This window comes from Camelus dromedarius, chromosome 1 (assembly GCF_036321535.1).
Source record: "Camelus dromedarius isolate mCamDro1 chromosome 1, mCamDro1.pat, whole genome shotgun sequence".
In the NCBI taxonomy this organism is placed as follows: Eukaryota; Metazoa; Chordata; class Mammalia; order Artiodactyla; family Camelidae; genus Camelus; species Camelus dromedarius.
Genome location: NC_087436.1, coordinates 60,246,170 through 60,260,418, shown reverse-complemented (window position 1 = coordinate 60,260,418; position 14,249 = coordinate 60,246,170). Strand labels below are relative to the sequence as shown.

Genomic DNA, 14,249 nt, shown 5'->3' with positions numbered 1-14,249 from the left:
CTGGAGCTTTCATCCATGAACATGCCACAATATATGGAAAAGGAGAAAACTAATTAATTAATAACTGTTAATGAATCCAAAAGATAAAAATGGTGATCCAAAGTATCATATCTCATTCCCAACATCATTTAAAGCTCCAGGGGACAGTTGGATTTATTCTGGGGTTTTCTGTATCTTTTTACAGTCTTGACCTTTGCTATGGTTTGAATGTTTGCGCTCTCCCAAAACTCTTATGTCCCAATGCCCTATGTAATAGTATCAGGAGTTGGGGGATGCTTAGGTAATGAGGGTCGACCCTCGCGAATGGGATTAGTGTTCTTGGAAAAGAGACCCCCACAAAAATCCCGCCTCCTTCCAGCATGGGAGGACACAGGTAGAAGGTACCAGCTCTGAATCAGAAAGAGGGCCCGTATCAGAGCATGATCATACTGGTGCCCTGATCTTGGACTCCCCAGTCTCCAGAACTATGAAAAATAAATTTTTGTGGTTTATAAGCCACCTAGTCTATGGTATGTTATAATAGCCAAACAGACTAAGACAACCTGTTGAGCTGTTGCATCAAATCTCACCTCACTGCTTCCTGTGACTGAGTAGTACTTGGTTGAGTGGCCCCAGTGATGCCTCCAGCCTTCATTTTTAAAGTCAATTCAATAAAAGATGTCCAACGACTGAGAATAGTTTGGAGGAAAGCAAAGGCTCTTGAAGGAATAATGAACAATAAGGTTTCTCCATTATATACACTTTTCAGGAAATGATAAAGAGAAGAAATCTTTAGTAATATGCACCACCCCTCGTCTCCCTTAATGACCCATTACTGGGCACTGAAGATGTAAGTAAATAAATCATGAGCCCACCATTGGCTTATATTCTAATTGGAAAGTTTTCTCTCTCTGCTGGTAGAAGTTAAAGCTTTGAAGCATGTGGGTTCAAAGCTGCTGTTGCTGGCCTGGGGATGGAGGGAGCCACGCGTAAAAGAAACAGAGACGTCAGCTGTCTAACCGCAAGAAACTGAATTCTACCAACAACCAGAAAGAGCAGGGAAGCTGATTTCAGGCTTGTGACAATGAGCAGAGAACTAGCCACATCTTCCCAGAGTTCTGACCTACAAAATCATGTTCTAATAAATTGCTATTTATTTTAAGCCGCTATGTTTGCAGTAATTTTGTCTGCAGCAGTAAAAATTAATACAGCTTGTCTCTGCTTCACATGGCTGGCTGGAGTAGATAGATTTGGAGCTGGAGGATCTGCTACCAAAGTGGCTCACTTCCATGGCTGGCAAAGTGGTGCTGGTTGCATGTGAAGTCCGTCATATAGTGCTGAGGCCTAAAGGCATCCGTTCCTCTTAATGTGGGCTTTTGCATGGGTTGTGTGGGTTCTCTACAGCAGGTGATTAGTTCTGAGAGCAATAGTACCCAGAGAACAAGGATAAAGTAAAGAGTGATTTTATGACCTAGCCTAGGAAATTTTACAGCATCTTTTTCACTATATTCTAGTAGTGGAGACAGTCACAAAAGTCTGCTCAGGTCAAGCCGAAGGGACATAATCCTTACCACTCCATCACAACAGTTTCAACGTCTCATTATAAGAAGTGTATATAAATGAGAAGGGATATTTTATAACAGCTGTATTTGAAACACACAATTACATAGTGATATAATAACTCACTCCTTTCTCAGTATGCATTTTGTTTTGTTAAAATGTTAACATTTGAAGGAAAGTTGTAAGTGATGACAGTACAAAGAAAAGCATTGTTGCACCCCAAAGATAAGTTAGGGATGTGAATGTGTTTGGATGTATAATACATACATACACATAATAAGTCCCATAATGACAAATGTTTAGAACACAATGCTATCTTTAACTTAAATTTCTAGAAAACATTCCAGATGTTGAAGATGGAGAGTGAAGAAAAAAAAAAAAACTAAGATCTATTTGAATGTAAATGTGTTATTTTAGGCTTGGTTAATATGTTAACTTGAATTATGCTATCATTGATTTCTTGAACACTTATTCACTATGTAACAATTAATATATAGCAATATATAGCATTAGCCATAGTTACATTTCCTATATTGTATATTTTGGTTTGTAGTTTATATAAATGCTCTGAAACCAGGAAAACTATTATTCACCAGATATAAAATTTAGACAACTTTTCCATTACAGAATTAAGTATCTTATTTAGTTTTTTTTCCAAGAAAGCAAATAAAATTCAATATCATTTTTATTTACAGAATATAATAGTAAGTAAAAATAAAGCAATACATTAGTCCTTAACAGATCTAGACTGAATAGAAATATACAAATTATTCCTCTTCATCTTCTACATTTGGATGATTAAAAAATAATTGAATCTCATTACTGTGTGAACCAGACATAAGGAAAACACAATTCAATTTATGATAGCATATGCATTTCTTACTGAAGTTAAAATTATGGTCAGCAATGTATAGATTTGGCAAAATAAAAATGACTTCCATGTTGTATGACTTCCTAAGTTTAGAATTTCACAATATAAGAGAAGCTTTATATAAATGACAAAGACTAGAAAATGCATTTTTCACATTTTAATTACAATTCACATGTCTGTATCTCCTGCTGTGATGTTTTGTTAAAAAGAGATCTCATTTGTGAAACTGCCAGTATAGAAACTGACAGATGGCAAGACCAGTTTCCAACCTGCTTAAGTACTGGTTTAATATGGTTTCGATTATTTTATTAGCCTTGTCTATTTTTGCTATATATCTAAATAGTATAAGAGTACTATTACAATTTTATTATAGTTCTTCTATTGTTATAATTAGATCTATTTATATGATTTATGCATAGATTTATTGTTACAGTTTCAGATTTCAATCAGTATACTATTTTAGAGATGACTTAACTGATGATTTCTCTCAAAAATCTGTCCTGTTCTATTTATTTTAATGAAATGCCTACAAACACATAGATGCCTGGGGACAGTCATACTAGAACAGCTCCAATGCCCAATGGAAAAGTCACTTTGATAAATGTGACTCAGGCATCAACAAATGAACCAATTTATTGGGTTAAATATTTTTTTTTAATATTGCAACCGGAACAAAACAAGTATTCAAAGATGAAAATCACCTCATATGAAGGTGAGAAATCTTGAGATCATTTTCCATAAGACCTCATCAATCACATTTGGAAATAGATACAAAGATAAGGAAATTATAGAAAAGGAAAAGTTTCTACTGGTGAACCTGCTTATAAGGACTCCTTTGGTTTTATGTTGATAAATATCAATTTTAATACAGTTTGTCTCCCTTAAATGAGAGAGAGGTGTAAATTCAGAGAACATCAGTGTTGAAGCCAGTTCTTTCCTTCTGCCACCTAAACTTTTTTGAGTTCTCTAGACTTGAGTTCTCTAGATATTCTCCCCTGGAAACTGAGGATTTCCTCAGTTTCAGAGTAAGCGATGCCTCTCCACACCCTTTGCTTTCCATCCCATCAGCCCATCAAATGGTCTCAGAATTAGATCACATTGTAAACCTGGGACATGGTAGCCCAGTGACAAGGGCCGTGGCTTACTTTCACCTTAATCGTCTTGCTACCACCGTGTCTGCCCCACAGGACAAATCCTTTGTGTCTGTGTAGTTCCCAGATCAAAGACAGCTCCTGCAGTGAGTATTTTGACCCAGTCATCTGGGCTTAGCTTCTGGCGAGGATTCCTCTCTGAAATCCTGGCAGTTGACCTGCCTGTCCTTTTAGTTTCCTCCACAGAGCAAGGGCAAGGATAGATCCTGCTGTTCTGCCACCAGGCAGAATTTCTGCTGCAAAAAGACAGTTTACCAAGGATAGTAGCCACTACCAGATTTCTGAAAAATAATTCTGTCTTAATTTTTCTTCTACTAGCGCCCTGTCTACCTGACAGTTTGCCCCAATTAAGAGAGTTTTCCATGTTAAAATAGAGTTTTTTCCTGCACTCTGTGGACCCTGCACTGCAGTTGAGTCTGTCCTCCCATCTCCTGTCCTATACTTTCTCATCAGTCCTTGATCTTGAATCCAGTGCAGATTTCAGCCTCGATCTCCATAAAGGCTCCTGCTGCTCTAAGATGCCCATAATGCCACCTTAACTTTATAACAGTTGTCACAAAAAGATATTTTCCATTTTAGTAATATGGAAAAAATCTAGAATGTTAGTATCATATTCATATTTTTTTCATTTCTTTTATACTATTCGGCTAAAGCGAAGGGGAGAATTGGTTCTTCATTTAACTTTCTTCATTATGATTGAATAATCATGATAGAGTATGCAGTAAATCAAAGGATGATAAAATAACTAGGACAGAAGAAAACACAACTTTTAAATTTGTTTTCTGATACTTCACCTACAAACGTTTTGCAAATGTTTTAAGGGTAATTTATTTTCTAAAATATCTTATGACTTTTATTATAGTAATAGGGTTGGAAAGAAAAATTATCTCCGTTCCTTCCCTAGACACTAATTTTACTTTTTAGGTACCACTACTGAAGAATTTCTAATTTGGCTCATCATTTCAGTGGGAATTCAGTGCACATAAGGGGCACATATGTAATTGGCAACCTAATTTTTCTGCTTTCATCAGATGGTACAATGCCAAATCTTCATTGAACTTGCCAGTTAAATGCACTTGGGAACCAAACAGCAGCAAGCATAAAAGATGAAAATGAACAAATTGGAAAGAGTCATTAACTTTCTGTTTTCCTATCACAACAAAAATTGTATCATGGAAAGTGTAGCAAAGTGGCAAATTCTACTTGAAACATTAAACATCTTAAAAGAGACTAATTCATTTATTTAACTTCTAAAATGTAGCTCATTATAATTTATAAATGGGTTTTTAGTACAGGTTTAAAAAAATACAAAATAGTTAAAATGAATCAACTTTTCAGAAATGTGTTTTAGGTTATTTATTTTCATATGTCTTACTGGTCTAGTGTATATGAATTCTGGGCTTCATTCGACGAGCAAAATTGTTATAAAATTAAGCGAGAAGTATTGGCTTTATTTAATACCTTAATGAATAAAGGCAATTGACAGATTTTCATGGTTCTCACTAATTATGGAATGCAATTGAGAGTGTGAAAATTATAATCAGTTGTGGTTACCAAAAATGCCCTTGAAATATCTGGTCTAATGTATAATTTTGAGGAATGTAACATAGAGTCATTATTAAATTATCATTAGTGATGACAATCAAATCAATAGGAACTGAGGCAATAAAAGCACCAAACACTTGCCAAGTATGATTGAGCATCATCCTTAAAGGGGAAAAACTTTTTTCTTAAATGCTTATTTATAGTTCTTAAATAAACCACATATTTATTTGCTAAGTTCAAAAGTTCAGATCAGGAATAGCTCTTCTACAAAATTTACTTTTGCAGCAACAGCAGGATTCCTTTAGTCAGGACTTTTGGGAAAGCTTCCTAATTTTTTTCATCTTTAAATCTAAGTAGTTAGGACTTTTAAAATTCTTGCCTAACCCTAAAAATCCTGAACATTTTGTAAACAGTTCTTGCGTTAGAAAAAGAAGGAGGGAGGTTGAAAGAAAAATGCCAGGGATTGTAGATCAGCTTATTTCATAATTCTCAAAAGCTCTAAAGAAACTATTAAGACTCTTAACTAAGCCAGGTATTCTGAATGGGAGGCAGTAGAGTAAGGCAGACAGGTTGAGTTGCAGCTGCATCATTTAATCTGTACATGACCTATGGTTAACTACGTGCCCTCTCCAAATCTGACTTTCCTGATGTATAAAATTGAAGAAATGATAAGCTTTTTCACCGGGCCCATACACATTAAATTTCAACATCTTTTGTTAGCATATCCCTTTAACAGTGCTTAATCAGGAACTATAATGTATGTGTATGTTATTGATATATGTGTCTGCTGGTTCCAACTTTGCTCCCCTTTCTTCATGATAAGTTTAAGCCACTTTTAGTGGACTTTGATGGATTCTAAACTGTTTGTATGAGACATGGAAGAATTAGGGGAAAGGAAAATCAATAGTAAAGGCAAAATAAATGGAGAATATATAATGGGCCAGCATATACCAAAAACCTAAGGACATAGCAATGGTCACAGCTACTAATAAAGAAATATAAAAACTAAGTTGTCAACCCTAGCCTCTTAGATAATTCTTAACTTTCTTTTGTTACATTTATGAAGAAAGTTTCCCACAGTTGTCACCTTAAAGCAGGGTTGCCCCCATACCAAAATACACATTGACCACTAATATTCATTCAAAAAGTACATCTTTCTTTTACACTCAATATATTCACAATTCATAAGTCAGATTGTTACCAGATTGTTTACAATGCTCTCTCTCTCACACACACAAGCATAAAAGAAGCATAGGTTCTTGATTCCTGTAAGCTGTTTGCTAATACAGTAGTGCACCAGATCACAAAGATCCTATACTCTGGGCAGGAGGGCAGTTAGAGTGTAAGGGAGCTGTTGGTAGGTGTACAAACTTGATATTGGGGATGCATTATCTATCTAGAAATGGTCCTACAAGCCACCAGAATTGGTTTAAAAAGTGTTTCCAACACACACACAGAATTAAATGCACTCCATCAGCTGTCTGGCCTGCTAAAGACATAAATACACAGGAGCGGAGATAAAGAAGCGGATGGATGGGAGAGTTCAGGACCCATGGCAAACCTAAAAGGAAATGAGGCAGTGCAATAGGAGAGAAGATCAGGGAAAATAAATTAGGTAAACCGCAGCACCATGCATCAGAAGTTTTCTCCATCACTAAAATGGCAAAATTTCTCCAGAGGGCCATCAGTCAAATGATGTCAAAACGGTAGCTGGTTCTGTTTGTAATTCCCGTGTTGTCGAGGACCTTACGTGTAGGAACACAAGTTCCCCATCAAGTCACAGTCCCAGTGCTTCTGTTATCTTACAGAAGAAATGACTGCTGTAAAAATTTCCTGGGAGGTGTGATCTGCTTAGATAAAAGAAGCCAGGTTTCTTTCCTTGCGGCCTTTGAGGGAAAAGATGTGACAGAATGTGAATAGGCTGGGTGAGAAGAAAAAGAGGAGAAAGGATCTCACAATTTCCTCCCTGGGAGGTAGAAGAGAATGAAGATAATAGCATCTGGTTGGGAGAGAAAAGATACGGTGCATTTTCAGTATTGCCTCGGTCCCTTTGCAAAGCTTCAGATTCCCCTTCTTTTTCATTCTTGACCTGCCAGTGCACTTGGACCCGACATACATTTGAGGATGGGCCGAGAAGAAAGCCAAGTCAGCACGGTCGGATACGGCTTCCCCTGAAAACGAAAACTCAGCTACGGGCCAGCCGTGGGTGTGCGCGCCTTAATGTATGAGTATGCGTGCGTGGTAACCCGCGGACGCAGTTGGCCGGGCGCCGCCCTCGGAACCACCCCCTCCCCAGCTTCACCCCTCCCCCCCGGGCCCTTATAAAAGGCCGCGCTCGCCGCCGCCCTCCTCACAGTCTGGGAGCGCGGCCTGCCGAGGAGGTGACTCTGGTGTCCCCCACTCAGTCACACTCCGCGCACTCACACACTTGGAAGCGCCTCCCCACGTCCCTCCTCTGCCCTCCTCTTGCTCTGCTCTTCTCTCTCTCACCGCAGTCGCCGACCGACTGCCAATCCGCGTCTCTCTCTCTCTCTCTCCACAACATGACTGACTGGGAAGCGGTGGCTCAGGCAGAGCAGCTCTGCTGGCGCAGGCAGGAGGAGCAGGAGGATTATTAAATAACGCAGCTCGACTCTGCAACTGGGAGTGGAGAGAAGGAGCCCAACAGCCGAGAAGGGGAGGGAGGGCAGAGGAGGGGGCCCAGGAAAGACACCCCCGTGCCCCGAAGACATAAATCCCCGAGTGCCCGGGAGAAGCCTTACCAAGCGGCGCGGAGCCCTCAAGGTAGTAACGCCCCCTGTGCCCCCGCGCCCTCAGGGTCGCGCTTCGCGTCCCCGCGGCACTGGGGCCAGCTCCCGGCGGACGCGGGAGGACCGCCAGGCAGGTGACCGCGCCTTGCCCGGGCCGCCCTGGAGCAGTCCCCGCCCAGGCCCGGGGCGCCGGCCGCCGGCCCGGCGTGCGCGGCGCGGAGACTTAGTCTCGCGGGCGGGGTGGGAGGGAGGCGGACGGGGTCGCTCGCCTTGGGCCCGCGACTCCGGGCGCGCTGCGTGGCCTTTTCCTCCGCGCTCCTGAGCACTCTGCTCCGCGCGTCCGTGGCGGCCACTTCAGGGCTCCGCGGAGCGCGGCGGGCCAAGGAGGCAAGAGTTGGCGCAGGCTGGGGGCCGCTCCCCTCCCTCGCCGTTCGTGTCCCGCAGGTAGGGGTGGCCGGGCAGCGGCGGCGCCGCCGGCTGCGGGCACCGGGGCGGGGGCCGCTGCGGGGAGGGGTGGTGGGGGGGGAGGGGGCGGGGAGCCCGGGGCTCCTGGTGGAGCCGCAGTGCCGGAGCCGGGACGGCCTCTTGCCTCCGCCCGCTCGTCCTCTGGCGCTGGCTTCCTGGATTGGAGGCGAGAACCTCCCCAGCGGCGGCAGGAACAGCGGCGACTTCGTGTGGACAAATTGCTTTGTGGTGGCGCGTCAAGGGCTCCAAGGATGTGTGTGTGTGTGTGTGTGTGTGTGTGCGCGCGCGCGCGCGCGTGTGTGAGTGTGCGCGCGTGTGCGTGTTCACGCTCGCGATCCTGACTAATCAATGCATTGGTTCACCTGGAAAGAAAATCAGTCCTGAGCTGAAACCGCAGGTGTCCTCCCCCCCCCCCTTTGGCTTGTGTCCCAGGGACTTGTACACGCAGTGCCATCAACGGGCAGGGGTGCGTGATGGGGTGACGGAGGGATTTGTGAATGGTGCTTCTCTGCGCGTGGAGGCTGAGCCTTGCTGATGTAAAGGAGGAGGTATGCAGAGTGAGAAGAAAGGCTATTTATGGCAAAGAGTTGTGAAATTTCTCGGGGTTTCCTTCCGTGTTTCCTGAGCTTCTCTCTCTCCCTCTCCTTTTTTTTTTTTCCTTCTTTCCTCTCTCTCCCCTCTTCTTTCTCAGAATTAGAAGCAATTCTGCTTTTCTTCCCCCTCTTGTGGGACCTTGAATATGAGTGAAGGATGTCAGAAAATCACTTGTCATTTTACAGATATAAGAAAAAGGCTTCTTAGAAGTTGCTCATCTCTTGCCCTTTAATGTTTTTATGTACTTAGTCTCCACTCCTCTTACCTCTTCAGGCCATCAATAGTACCTACAAGACAGAAGGTACCTACTTGGTTTCAGCAGCTTTCATTTCTAATATTTTTACGGTTGAATACCTTCCTACTGATATGTAACACATATCCTTCATCTCTACCCCTAGAAAGGCTATTAAAAATAATGTGCACACATTTTACCGTAAAGTTGGGTTTATTAAAAGCTTTGGGGAAAAGAGAGGCGGACACCTGGATGAGTTTATATCGATTATTACTGATTAGAATTAGAACTAGCTATGAAGAAAAGATCTAAAATACTATTAATCGAGGCTACAACACAATCAGTTTGTTTTGCTTTCTGTTTCTATTTGCTTTATAACAGGCACAAATACCAAAGACATAACTTGAAGCATAAAGATGCCTTAGGACCCTTTATGTGCGTTAGCAAATTTATGTTCTTAAAAGTGGCAACCTGTGTTTTCATAGAACCAATGATGGGTTGTCCTCATTATTTTAAATTGGGATGTCACTAAGCGCCTGCCAAGCACAGTGTTTTTAAAACATTGAAATTTCATATTGCAACTACTAGTTCAATAATTTCACAGAGAAGAGAAGTAGATTGACCAACTGATTGTCAGACTGATTTGTCTTCATTTGGTATTAAGGAGCTCCTTATTTTGATCAAAACATGCCAAATGTTTCTGTTTTTCCAGTGTGAAAGTAGCTTTCCTTAAGAGTCCTGTTTATTTTGAAGACAAAACAGAGTTAAGAATTTGTTATTTTGATTTGGTTACGTTCATATTGGTTTAAAATACATTTTTAACAGTGGAGCACGTGCAGTTATATATATTACATTAGAACTTGGCCTGAGGCCCTACTCTGAGGGTTGTTACCTTAATTTTCCTGAATCATTGGAATGTAGAAGTAATGGGAAAATTTTAAATGTACTTGATGAGCTGTATTATTGCAATCATTAAAAAGTAATATTTATGAATACTTTTTTCTTTGACATCAGAGAATGAGCAACTTTATTATTTTAATGATATATTTTATACTATAGAATGTTAATTTACATCAGACTTATGAAGTAGAAAATGAAAAATACTACATTTTGTTGATATTGAACACCTTACTCCATTTTATTACTCAGCATAGTATTCATAATAAAGGGCCTATTGTGGAGGAGCATAAGACTTCCTTGCTTCCTCCTGCCCTTCAGGAGCTTACTCTCCACTTGGGGCCAATCTGATGCTCATGCTTGAACAGAGTTAACAACCCTTGACAATAAGAGATTGCATCTCTAATGAAGACTGCAGGAGTTCAGAGCATGACAGTAACATTTCATACTGGATTATGTCTGAAAAGGCTGCCAAGGTAGGTAAGACTTGCTTGGTCTTGATCTTGAGGGATGAATAGGATTAGTGGTTTGTGGGTGAGAATATAAGGTATAAGATGCAAATCTCATAAATTTGTAGAAAAGAACAAAAGGTCTAAAGAAAGATAAGTTTGTTTTGAAATAGATTTTGATATTGCAAAGTGGCTGAATTTGCTGTGCAAAGTTCAGGGTGAGTCAGTTTCTGTGTACAGCATTCTGTACACTGTATTCTTGGAGTTAGTTGTCAATATTTCTGTACCTAAGAAGACAGATCATTGATTTTATCTTGCCTTTTAATGAAAAATATGCTCGATATATATTTATAGAGAATACTTACTCTAAATATTTAAATATACCTCATCACACTAAAGTGTTGAATTTCATGTTAATACCAAGGTGGCATCACATGAAATGAGGTGTTTAGGGTACATCCTTAACTAACCTTTATTAGATTTGCTCTAAAGGAAAAAGTATGAGATAATGTTAAAAAAAAAAACAAAACCAAAACTGTGTTAATAGTGAGCAGTCATTGAATGCTTAATATTTTATTCATATGAAATATATAACTCATTAACATATTTTCTATATTTTTAAAGTTATTAGAATGCATCTGCATTATAGTTAATCTATCCTTACATTATTTTTCATGAATATACAGCTATGATGTGGGGCTTGTGAACAATTTTAGAATTGTAACAACAGTTTTAAAGATGTTGTAACTATCTTTTGATATATAGATTGTATTACTAATAGCATGCTTTATCTCTAAACATTTTGAACTTAGTTATTTCTTCTTTGTATATATAGTTGTTTTTATACAAGCACAAAACTTTAAAATGCATTTCCCTGTTTTAAGAACATAAGGGGAAAGATCTGACTTGACATTGAGATTCCCTATTCAATATGACACCCCAGAAGTATGTTATGGTGACAGTAAGGAAATAGTACAAATATTAGATATGACTTTCAATAAATAACAGAATAGAATTACTTTCAGATTAGCTGAATTAAAAGACTTTCATATATATTTTGTTGACGGTGAATAGATATGAGTTATTACAGAAGTGAAAAGCCTATTAAATCATCAATTTCATATTCATGCAGGAATGGAATGATTTCCAATGCAGTCAAGGTATAGACCAGCATATCTGTTAATTGGTCTCTTTTGAGTTTGGTTTTGCACTATATGTCACAGGTGTATCACTTTGATAATGTAATCTCTCCTACTGTATGACTGACAGCTTCTGCATGATTTCCCTACTGGATAGTGACAAAATCTGTTTGCTTTATATTGAGGACATATGCTTCTATCAGCAATATTATCTTCACTATGCAAGAGTGGCAGTTAACAATAAAACATGAAGTCTGGGGTGGGAGAAGCAGTAAGAAAAGATGAAGAGATTGATGACAGACACTAACAAAAGAAACATACTTCAACATGTAGCTTAAACTAAATATAACATAAAACTGTAAAACTGACCAGTCTAAACTGCAGTTGATAAAACTATCAGTTCTTGCTTTAAAATGACTGTATTTCAGTTTAAACTGTCTTTATGTGGGCTAAACAAAATGGCAAAAAAAAAAAAAATCAGTGGTTGAAAATGTTTGCTAGGGTCTATGGTATGATATTACAATTTAAAAAAATTTCTGCTTAGAACTTTGACAGATAAAGTTTGTTGTTTGGCAAAATTTCTGGCCTGATACCTAGAATAACTTAAAATGTCATTTTTGGTTTTGCATTTTTTACGCTATATTTACAATTTTAACTAAATTTATTAAAATTTTTGAACACTGTAACATTTTGATACTAAATAAAATCTAAAGGTCATTTATAAGGAAACATTTTATTATTTAATGGCAAATTCTTAACCTAGGGGCAGTAGTTCTCAAAATGTGGTTCCCTGGGCAAAAGCACCAGTGAACTTGTTAAAATGCAATCCCGTTGAATGATTGAATCAGAAACTTTGGTGGAGTCCTCTATGTGATTCTTATGCACCCTAAAGTAGGAGAACCACTGACTTGAAGGCAGTGTCTTCCACCTATTTTGTACCTAAATACTTTCTTCAACTGGTAGAGATAACTAAGCTTTAGCTATTTAGACCTGGAAAATACTATACTCACCATCAGAACATTTTCATCTTAATTGAACTAAAAAATGAGTCTAATTCCTAAGCACATATTTGCTGTTGACTGGAGAAGCAATCTATATGTATAGAATTTAACTGAACGGTAATGACCTCCGGCTGACCTTACTGGTAGTCATTTACAGAACAAAAAATATGCACAGTATACAAGGATTGACTATTTTTTGTTTAGTTTTCTTGACTTTTATGTGATATTTTTGGTTTTGGCATTTATTATCATCTTCTCTATAAGATTACGGTTCTGCAACTATAACTTCACAAGTGTGGAATGTTCTCCCGAAGTCTTATTACTGAAATAAATTTTAGACCACATCTCTACATCTTTCAGGATCAAAGATAATGTGTTCCAATCCTGTATCTCTCTTAGTAACCCTTCCCTCTCCTTCTTATCCTCCCTCCCTGCCCCTCTTGTCGCATCTTCCTCCTTTCAGGTATGAGCTCAGTCAACCTTCCTTGGCCTCCTTTGCTACATCAGTTTCTCTCTGATACATTGTTTTAGTTCTCTGTTCCTCTACTTTGTGATAGTCATTGCAGTTTTAATTATATGTGTGTTTGTGTGATTGGTTCAGTATTGTATCATTAGGTATTAACAGTGGCAAACACATAAATAATTATTTGTTGAATGAGTGTATACCTTCATTCTAAGGGTATATTATGTTCCAAAGACTGACACTTTAAAAAATATTTTAAAGGAGTCCTGGAATATATGTAAATATAGGTATTGTTTTTCTTTCTATTTTGCAAGTGATGAGATGTTTGTTAACAACAACAGCAATGGCTATAATGTGCTGAACATGACTTCCATGATAAGCACTTAAATAGGTTATGCCATGCAGTTCTCCTAATATTATAAAGTTTTGTGCGTATTTTAGAGGTGAGGAAACTGAGGTTCTGTTCTGTGATCTGCCAAGCTACCTACACCAAACTTTGACTTTTTTTTTTATTACAACGATGAATAAATTATGAAACCAGTAGACAGAAAATGTGAAGTGTATTTTCTCCTTATTCTGATTTAACTCAGAGCCCAGCAATATCTGTGCATTACTCACCCTGTTGCCATTATCTTCAGAGATGCCATTATTGTGTCTTGGGTGATTGGAACAAGTGATGGAGGACTTGCAAGGCTGAGGCTCCCATCTTCTTATTGCTCTTTTCAGTACCGAAGTTGTTTATCCCCAGTGCCACTCAATCACAATTCTTTTACCCCAACTGGTTAGACTCTCCAAACTTGTTAGTGGAAATTTAAGATGTAACCAAGTGTAATTTTCAGAATGAGTACCTTAATGCAGAGAATGCTCAAACATTAGATAGTCTCCATATTTGGAGATATGCAGCTTATCTTCTGGAATACTTCACACACAGCCTTGAGTACCATACTCAAGCAAAGTTGACCTTAGGTGCCGTCTGTTAATTCATTTTGACTCCCATGAGAAGAAAAAAATATTACATGGTCGTATCAGTTTAGTTTCTTTTGGCTTTTAATCTTTAACTTATTTATTTAAATATGTGTTTAACCAATATTCAAATCTTTGCAGCAAAGGAAATTTTTAAAGGCTGGCTCTATGGACGTCCATTGACTGTCGG

The 14,249-nt window shown here is 39.0% G+C and overlaps 1 protein-coding gene across 4 annotated transcripts in view; it reads left to right on the top strand.

Annotated features, from left to right (window-relative positions):
- Positions 1-7,463: 7,463 nt before the first annotated feature.
- Positions 7,464-14,249, top strand: part of CCSER1 (coiled-coil serine rich protein 1) — a 1,104,264-nt gene continuing 1,097,478 nt past the window's right edge. For 3 of the 4 annotated variants that reach the window (XM_031469432.2, XM_064484855.1, XM_010987663.3), the window contains exon 1: positions 7,464-7,890. The gene's annotated coding sequence lies outside the window, so the exon portion shown is untranslated. Of the gene's footprint in view, positions 7,891-8,124; positions 8,301-14,249 lie in introns of those variants that run through there. The other variant, XM_064484846.1, reaches the window with a different exon arrangement.